At 31.0% G+C, this 9,930-nt stretch overlaps 1 long non-coding RNA gene across 1 annotated transcript in view; it reads left to right on the forward strand.

Annotated features, from left to right (window-relative positions):
- Nucleotides 1-1,463: 1,463 nt before the first annotated feature.
- LOC111085098 overlaps nucleotides 1,464-9,930 on the forward strand; it is a 22,543-nt gene continuing 14,076 nt past the window's right edge. Inside the window, exon 1 of the long non-coding RNA XR_002609955.1 lies at nucleotides 1,464-1,649. This is a non-coding gene — a long non-coding RNA (uncharacterized LOC111085098). The remainder of the gene's footprint in view (nucleotides 1,650-9,930) is intronic.

The following is a 9,930-nucleotide window of genomic DNA, read 5'->3' on the forward strand; positions in this document are numbered from 1 at the left end:
GGTGGGTAGTTATGCAATGGGCCTTAGTTTTTGAGGTACAGGCGGAAGTAAGACCCAAATTGCGTTGGGGGTACATCCTCTATCCAGTTTAACCTCAGTTTCGCAGGCCTTTCATTCTTAAAAAAGTAAAAAGAAGAAGAGCAGATGTGGGTGCTCTAGCCTTTCGCTGTCTGCAACCAGATGTGGGAAGGTGGCTGCTCAGAAAAAAAAAGGGAATAAGAAAGAAGAATTGGAATACAATACACCAATGGGGAAGACAGTAAAGCTGTTCTTGAAATTGGCATTCCAGTCCCCATAATGATGTTTGGACATAAATACAACGATGTTCAGGTATTACTATACTAAGCCCAACCTAAATTGTTAGTATATCCCCCATCCTCCACCTATCCATGTTACTGTCAGGATCTTCGAAGCTTTTACAAGAATTACATGGTAGCATGTCTTATATAGGGATTATGATACATCTACATTAATACATCTATACATAATACAGTCCAAATAAGTAAATACAATAATTTCCCCTACAGAAATTATTCCTTATTGTGTTTAATATGATTTCGTTTATACTACTATTTTTAATTCACATACTTATTACAAAATAATTTAAAATATTTAATTCTAGTATCTTATAAAATCAGTTTATTCACTAATAAATAAATTTTGGAAATTAGGAATTGTTCATTGTTAGAAATTTTGCAGTACCTGAGTAGCTGTGAATGTATGATGCTCTGTATGGCATTATGTACTTACTACTCAGTAATGATGGGTTTCCATTATTTTCCAATTAATGCATAACTGTTATGCTTTTTAAAATTCTTCCTCTGTAAGAAAGTTTTATCTGATGAAATATGCTGTAAATATCTAAGACCAGAACATAAAACTCGACCATGACGCACAAAAAACAACAACATTTAATATAACCTTCATCTTCTTATAATAAATAAAACAAAAACTGAGCATTAACCACAACTGTGTAACCTATATACTTTTTGTTAGAATATTATCCCAAATATGGTGCAGCTCTTATGTTGCTAACACACGAGAAACATATTTATCACAACTTACAAGTATTTCTTGAAAATATTACAAGAGAACTTCGAAGTACATCTTAGCAATGCTCATGTTTCTATACCGGATTCAATAGTCTTCACTGTGTTCTATAATATTAAATCACAGTCTTGTTTAACCATCGTGTTGCTACAGCAAAAGTAATAATAGTTAACAGACTCATGCTATTACATCATGCACACAGTTTTCCTCACTGTAATTTGCCAAGTCATAATATAAGTTATTAAGACTTATTCACACCCACCTAGTTGTATGTTACTGTGTAAGTGTTTCTCTAAGAAAATTTATTCTGTTATGTGGTATGGGTTTCCACAGGCACGTGATGAGATAGACCAATGAAACCTGTTGCACGACAGTTCAAGTACACCTGCAAATAAATTTCTCGCAGATTCCTTCCCTTAAAAGGGCGTAGAAATCCGAGTTTAACACGGTTAGGCATTCACCTGGCAGGTAGACTAAGAGCAGTGGTTAACTTGAGTTTAGTCCTTCTCGATTTATGCTATTATCTTTTTAGCAGATTTAGTGTTCTGGAACATCAACATTTTTCTTATAAACATTGTGCGAAAGTAAAGCTCTGTCTGGTAAGTGTTGCTCTTTAAAACTTAAGTTTCGATGAAACTTAGAAAATAACATAATGTGTTCAAGTTTTCTTAGTAAACAATTTTAAACGTTTATACTAACCTAGTATATCATACAAGTAACTTGTTATTACTGTACATAATAATAAAATGTTAAACACTTAAATTGTCTAAGCAACTTCACTGTCCCATAAAAATAAATAGTATGTTTAGTCTTTTACTGAATCAATTCTGCCAAATATTAGAATGAAATATGTATGTCTGTTAATGGCGTTAACTACAACTCGTTTTTAGTTTCCCAACATAAATTATTTCTAGAACCGTAACGTCTTTTATGGTCTTACTACATTTAAATTGTACTCTGATCTTAAGTAAGGAAAACATGCGAAGTTTGGTCACGCTGGTGCTTGTGTATGAGTGTAATCTGAACACAAATTACATACATTATTACGTTTAGTGAGAATATTGTTCATCAAGAATGTAGACGTTTTGAAAGCTGGACGTTGATAAAAGGGAAGATGAAGTTTATCTAGAGATAACATGATGCATATTTAATGTGTAGGCTTATTTCTCGTTTGTATATAGCACACTAGCTTTTAAAATTCAAGAGACCATGAAGTAAATAAGCTTTCTGAGATGAGTGATGAATTTGTAATCACATGTTCAGTTATCAAAGTATAATTGTATGTAGCTGACAATACGTTACGTAATTGTAGGGAAATCCCCAAAACTATTACATAAATGTAAATAAAAGCGAAAGAACACTTTCATCCCCCGTGTTTACTTGTTAGTGTTTTAAAAATATAAACAATCAGGTTTTAGTAAATCTAAAAATAGGTAATATGATCACTTCTAAGTGTAACCCAATGAACTCCGGAGGTTTGAGTAGTTTTTGCAAATATGGAAGGATATTATATATATTTTTAAATATTTTAATACCTCTAATACTTAGATATTCGCAGAAAACTTCTCAGATATTCAGGTATTGAAGACGATTGAGACATAATATAAACTTATCACATATCAGACTTTCAACATCAAGCCGTTTAAAACATGGAAGTATTCTTACGAAAATCAAGTCACAATGAACAATAATAACAAGTATTTTTAATATGTCAGGGGAAGTTTTCGGTTGTTTCTATCAAAGTAAATATCATTTTCGTTTTAAAAATATGTATAATATGATCGAACGACCCCTCAAGTAATATTTGCATTATTACAAGCCAAATTTATCCAACTGATATTATATCTTAACTTAATTAACACATTCAGTGTTCTAACTCATTTACAATTAAACAGTTATGTGAAGACTCAACTGACTTACTTATTCTATAATGTTATCTATTGTGATGACTCATTACTCTGAAGGGACTCATACTTTATTTATTTTTCACTGTATGATAATGTCGCATTACTCTTTCCAATATTTAATCGAAGTGATTGAAATTTATAACAACAGCTTGAAGCTGACAGACTTATTGACACTAATATACGGTTTGTTACATACTGACATAGATGTGATGGGAGTTTAGATCTTACAGAAAATGATATTCCTAAACACGTTCTATTTCGCGTAAATTATTGCATTATTAATTCATCGTTTTGTTGAAAGGTAGTTTTAGTTCATTGTACAATGAATTTATATTCTCTGTGCGTTGATTCTGTAAAATTTTGTGTTATTCAAGTTTTCTCACCTTAAAGCACTTGCTGCACAAATAAATAAAAAACCAAGATGACTTATTCAGATCATTAAAATCCAGACTTTGTAATCCATCTTTGTTAATAGTTGACGAAAACTAAGTATCACTGCTAATAATTACATTGTTGATAAAAAAAAATCAGTGTATTTTCACTGATATATTCTGTTCATTGAGATACTTTTCTTTACAATCGTTTCGTATGTAAACATGTTTTCCATTTACATAACGTGTTACCTATCAAGCAGATTTATCTGCTAAATAGAATTCGACTTAGATACCTTTTGCGTCACCAATCTCTGACTTTATTCGTCATTGTATGTATAATTAGACAGAGAGTAAAACAGAATTATCACATTTCAAAAGAAACATGCACATCAACTGTCTTGATAATAAGTTTATATAAACTGAAAATCTTATATCAATTGATTAAAATCCAACATCTTTGTTAATAGTTACATATGGTTGATAAAAACTCAAGATCTCTTTCAATAGGTACACTATTGATGAAAACCCAGTATCTTTGTTAATGAGTACACAGTTGATAAAAATCGTATATCTTTGCTAATAGGTACATGGTTGATGAAAACCCAGTATCTTTGTTGATGAGTACACAGTTGATGAAAATCATGTGTAACTATTAACAAAGATTCTGAGTTTTAATCAATTGTGTACTTATTAACAAAGATTCTGGGTTTTCATCGATCGTATATATGTATTAACAGTGTGTTTGAAGCTAGGCTCAACAAATAAGTTCAACAATGGTGTTACCTTCTTGTCTGATTTTGTTGCCACGTTTGACATCTGAAAAACCTTTAACCTTGAATTGTGCATGGTAGTCAAAAATTCGAACTGAAAGTTTTTCTGTAGTTCCGTGTTACAGATTCTAATTACCCAGTTAAAATTTTTATAGCTTTATAAACTTTAAGATACTGAAGAAGTTATTAGAATAATTTTTATTGTTGTACAATTTAAAATACCTTTGACGTTTGGAAATAACCAGCTACTTCATATAAAGATTGTCGGGATAACTTCCCAAAAATCTGTAACATCCGACATGCCTATGTGTAAAGTGGAATAAATAAGTGTACGTTATTCTCATTACCAATAGTTATCTTAAAATCAAGTAAATCATGTGGTCAAAAACATGTAAACATATACTGAGGACCCAGCCAGTTGTGAAAGACTTAAGACGTAAAATAAGGGTTTCAGTTGATGTATTTAACTTTTTTAGCAAATTTCTCTGTTTCGCATATCAGAATTCCACATACTACTAGAAACTAACGCTATCAAATCTTCTTATTAGCATGCTTGTAAGGGGACGTGTTCAAAAATAATTATACGGAATAATTATAGGTAATATAGAAAACCCGTGGTTTAGCAAACATAGGTTAATAACCTAGAAACATGTTATTTTCAGATCTAACATTTTTTCTGCATTGATAACAGTATTTAAGTTTACTATTTTCTTGTCCTGTCAAACAGCTTTACTTATCACTTAAACGTCCACTGATCCCTTGTCCGGAGGCTAGATATAAAAGTCCTGCAGAAATGGCTAAACTAGATTGATAAGTGAGATGAATAGTAACGGTGCTAATATAATGGGAAAAGTCTCATTTAGTGGTTTTAACTGTAAGTATGCTGAGTTAAAAGAACTGAATATATACATTTCGTGAAATATAAGATAAAAGTCGCTTGGATGCGGATTTTAAAAATATTTTTTATTTATCTAACTTACATAAATATTTTCTTTAAATATACAAGAATATTTATTGACTCGTGCAGAAATAGTACAGGTTTTGTCTGTGAAGTTTTCAGTAGCTTTCTGTTTTCCCATATGGCTTTTATAACATTCCACTTCTCATATTTTTTGGTTAATTAATTTTTTAATATGTAATATTGTAATTTGTAATATTGTTAATTAACACTTAACGTGTGTGTCAGTGGGGTTGTGGTCGAAAATATCAATTCATTCTGATCATTATAACTTTTTACTCCCATTTATATTATTAAAATATCAATTTCTGGGTAAGTTCTTACTTCTGGTTTATGATGGTAGTTTGCTTGGATCACACGTAAAGGTTGAATTCGATTCACGTTGCTGGTTTAAATTAAAGTGGTGCTTTATCCATACAATATATATGTTTTGTATGTTTGAGCCATATAACATATATTTCTCAGATTCTAGGTAGGAAATGTAACCTTAGAACTCCACTATATTGAATGGTTTGTAAATAAAGAAGTATTATTGTTTTAACCCTGTAGTCAGATATAATTATATATTCGGAAACTCCTTGAATATGTGCTGTCCACAAATAACAAAAAGAGGAGAAATTTAAAAATCTTGAATCAGATTGGTAATGTTTCGAGCATATTTTTTAAATATATGTTATTAAATGAAAAGCAAGATATTCCACCCTATCTCGGGAAGCTGATAAGGGCAGGGCGATTGCATATTCTATAAGTTTAAAACGTATCTTACTATCAGTAAACGTAGAAGATCTTAGAAAAACAGCAGAAACTTATCTGGATAACATCCCCTACCATCGAGTTAGCTTAGCTGATGTGAGCTAAAGTACCTCGAAACTGGATAAATTGTTACACAATACGAGCAAATCTGTTTCATATTTCAGTTTACACCACTGCAAGGTAAACAAAACTAGAATATGAGATCAAGCTGCAAATTAGATACTTTAAAAATCTCTTACAATACGAAAGAATACAAAGGTGTATATATAAACAGTCTAAGCCAAAAGTACCAAGAATTTAAATTATATATTTTTTTCCCACTTTAATAGTTAATTTGCAACGATATCATATTTTGCCAGTTTTATTCTTAAAACAATTGTCTTACGAAGATGTTTCATTATTCAAGCACGTGCTTAAAATCCATATAAGTTAACATTTTATAACCGAAAATTGTCATAACAAGCAGAAAGTACTCATAACATTGTCTTTAATAAATATTGGTTCCAACAACAAATCAAATACATTAATGGCTAAATTTTATAAAATGATTTACAAGGAAGGGGCTTGGTATAGCCTGCAATCTGCGGGTCGCTGGATCGAAACGCGTCGCCGAACGTGCTCTTTCAGCCATGGGAGCGTTATAATGTTACGTCAGTCATTCTATTCGTTGCTAAAAAAAAAAAAAAAAATAAGTCCAAGAGTTGGCAGTGGGAGGCGTTGACTAGGTGCCATTTCTCTAGTCCAGGGGTCTCGAAACTTTTTTGGACAAGGGCCGGGAGGTAGATCTTTTTAGGCTTCACGGGTCGGAGGGGTCGTGGTAAAATTAAGTAGGGATGTATACATGATCAGACTGGCTTTTGCTCAATTAAGTTTTATTTTTGTTTTTATAATATTAAAAAAATTATATTATTATTTTAATAAACTGTTGGCGGGCTGGATAAACCGAAGTCGCGGGCCATAGTTTGAAGACCCCTTCTCTAGTCTATCACTTCACAGTTAGGGATGGCTAGCGCAGATAGCTCTCGAGTAGCTTTTTGCGAAATTCAACAAACAAAGCAACAATGCATAAGCTAGTTTATTCTTGTGTTGTTAAAGTGATCTAAAGAGTAGATTTTTCTAAATCGACTCTAGTATCGCATGATAAGAAACAGTACGCTGAAATATAACAGATAATTCACGTAAACATGCATGCTGAAATAACACTGGCAGTAATGCACACTGAAATAGCTCTAGAACATATTACCAACGTTCTTACTAAAACTCTGGGTTCTGGAATAACGTGATAAAAGTGTATACTGAAAAATATGATTATAATGCGACAAAATATTTCACTGAAAACTCAACTATAACATAAAAAAGGAATACAACCAAAGAACACTGGTATAAAAACAATATAGCATTACAAAATATTTCACTGAAAACTCAACTATAACATGAAAAAGGAATACAACCAAAGAACACTGGTATAACAACAATATAGCATTACAAAATTGAAACGGAAATGATCCTAAAATATCGTCACACAAATAATCAATAAAATGATACTAGTATAGCATAATAAAAAATGCACAATGAAATAACACTACGACAACATGAAAATTTATTTTCTGAAATAGCACTGGTATAACATAACAGAAATTTATATCGAAATAACATTACAAAATTCTCAATGAAAGAACACTAGTATGACATGACAGAAATACTCACTGAAATAACTGTAGGATAACATTACAAAATGTTCAATGAAATAACACTAATATAACATGACAGACATGCACACTGAAATAACTCGAACAACATTACGAAGTCCTTACTGAAATAACACTGGTATACATGACAGAAATGCACAATGAAATAACTCGAACAACATTACAAAATTCTCACTGAAATAACACTAGTATAACATGACAGAAATTCTTAGTGTAATAACTGGAATAACATTACAATTTTCTTACTGAAATAACACTGGAATAACATAGTAAAATTCTCACTGAAATTAACATTGATATAACATGACAAAAGTACAATGAAATAATGCTGGCATAGCGAGAGAGAAGAAGTACACACTGAAGTATCTCTAGATTAACATTACAAAAGATTAACATTATTTATATTAATAAAACTATAACACTATAAAAATTTTGATGTAGTTTCATAAAATGCAATTATATGAGTTATTTAATCTTTTATAAATGACAAGATTTGTCAATAATAATTTTATAGAATTTTGGATTTTGCAGCTCCACTAATATAATTTTTAAACCTTTCTTTGTATATTAGTCATTAATAATTCACAGTGTATTTTAACCCCTACAAGTGTTTTTTCTTAAGTTGCTTTAAACTAACCACTCAACAGTGCTTATGTTTATGGTAACAACAGTTTTCTTTGTAACTGATATGTACATGTAAGAAAACTGAAAATGGTGTTTTCCTTCATTATGATGTTACATATTTAGACAAATTAAATGTAAATATCGATAAAGAATATCAAAGTACAGATATAATAATTATTCCTTTCAGAAAGTATATATATATAAACATTCGAATGTTATCTTAATTATTTTTTAACATAAAATATCAGCATATTTGCATTTTCTAATTGTTACAATAGTTAGTTGATTTTCAGATTTAAAAATAGTTTTTAATAAAACATGTTTATATCTATAACCAATAATGATGATAATTGCAATGAACCACTCTGTATTGGTAGGTTTAGTTAACATTCATTTATTACTAGATAGCATGACTTTCGAAGGATGTTTCAAGGTACCTTAAGCCTTCTACAAAAGTATTTGTCTAGCTTACTATAACTTCTTGTGAAATTGGCTTCAACATAAAACATCATCAGTTCTTGAAGGTGTTGTTGTTCTCTTTGGTTATCTAGCTGTATGAGTGAGTTCAATTTCATAAAGCTAGGTTACTAAAGTTACAACAAAGCCTACCACCATCAAAGTCAAGAGTATGGACAAAATTGCCACTGAATGGTAAGCTAATTCTGAGCGTTTCATCATTATATTTAGTGAAAACAGATGGGTAGTAGAAACGTATTTCAGTAGACATGTTGCATTTTTATGTTATCACATAGGTTAATGTTTCTTCTCAATGTAGATAGATAGATGTAAAAGCATAATACTATATATATATATATATATATTTGTGAAGTCTACAAGCATCTCACTATGTTCTGTTTTGTATATTTTAATATGTATTCAATAAGTGTGTTCCTCCTCAGTAAACATAGTACTTTTATATAATTAATATGAAACCTTTGGCACTTGGTGACAATCCATAATTTCAGAATTGAGGAAAACAAAAACAACTGTACGTTTTATTCAATTCTGAACGATAACTTTTGTTAATATTCTATGAGCGCCATACATATATAGCAACTGTTGTCTACAGACTGGATAAGAAATTCCGTAAGACAAGAGTTGTACCATAGTATGACTATATTTTTAGGTATTAAATTGGACATACCACTGCAAGAGCAGCACAATGTTTTTGACTATACAGTAGATTGGATAAAAGGTTCTTAGTGACAGGAAGTGTGGCAATTGTCAAAAGTCAGTCCATCCACAAACATCACTTGACCCTCTTGTAGTGGTGCTGCATACCACCTAAAATGTTGTTGATAGATTCACCCACTCGTGATACAAGTGATTCTAAGGACATGTCGCATCAGACCAGTTTACCGTGGTCAACTGTATAGAAACTTTTTTGCATATGTTTTTCTACACCATAAGGTTTGTTCAAGATTCAAAATTGTGTTACTGTGAGTTCTAAACAAAACTTTGCAACTGATGAAAAATGGCTGTAGTAATTCCTATGCGTCGATGAGGCCCATTTCACTTTTCATGAAAATCCACAGGTCATAACATAATATATGAGTTTATGAAAATCCACAGGTCACAACATAATATATGAGTTTATGAAAATCCACAGGTCACAACATAATATATGAGTTTATGAAAATCCACAGGTCACAACATAATATATGAGTTTATGAAAATCCACAGGTCACAACATAATATATGAGTTTATGAAAATCCACAGGTCACAACATAATATATGAGTTTATGAAAATCCACAGGTCACAACATAAAAAAAACTCTTGCATT

This window comes from Limulus polyphemus, unplaced genomic scaffold (assembly GCF_000517525.1).
Source record: "Limulus polyphemus unplaced genomic scaffold, Limulus_polyphemus-2.1.2 Scaffold235, whole genome shotgun sequence".
Classification (NCBI taxonomy): Eukaryota; Metazoa; Arthropoda; class Merostomata; order Xiphosura; family Limulidae; genus Limulus; species Limulus polyphemus.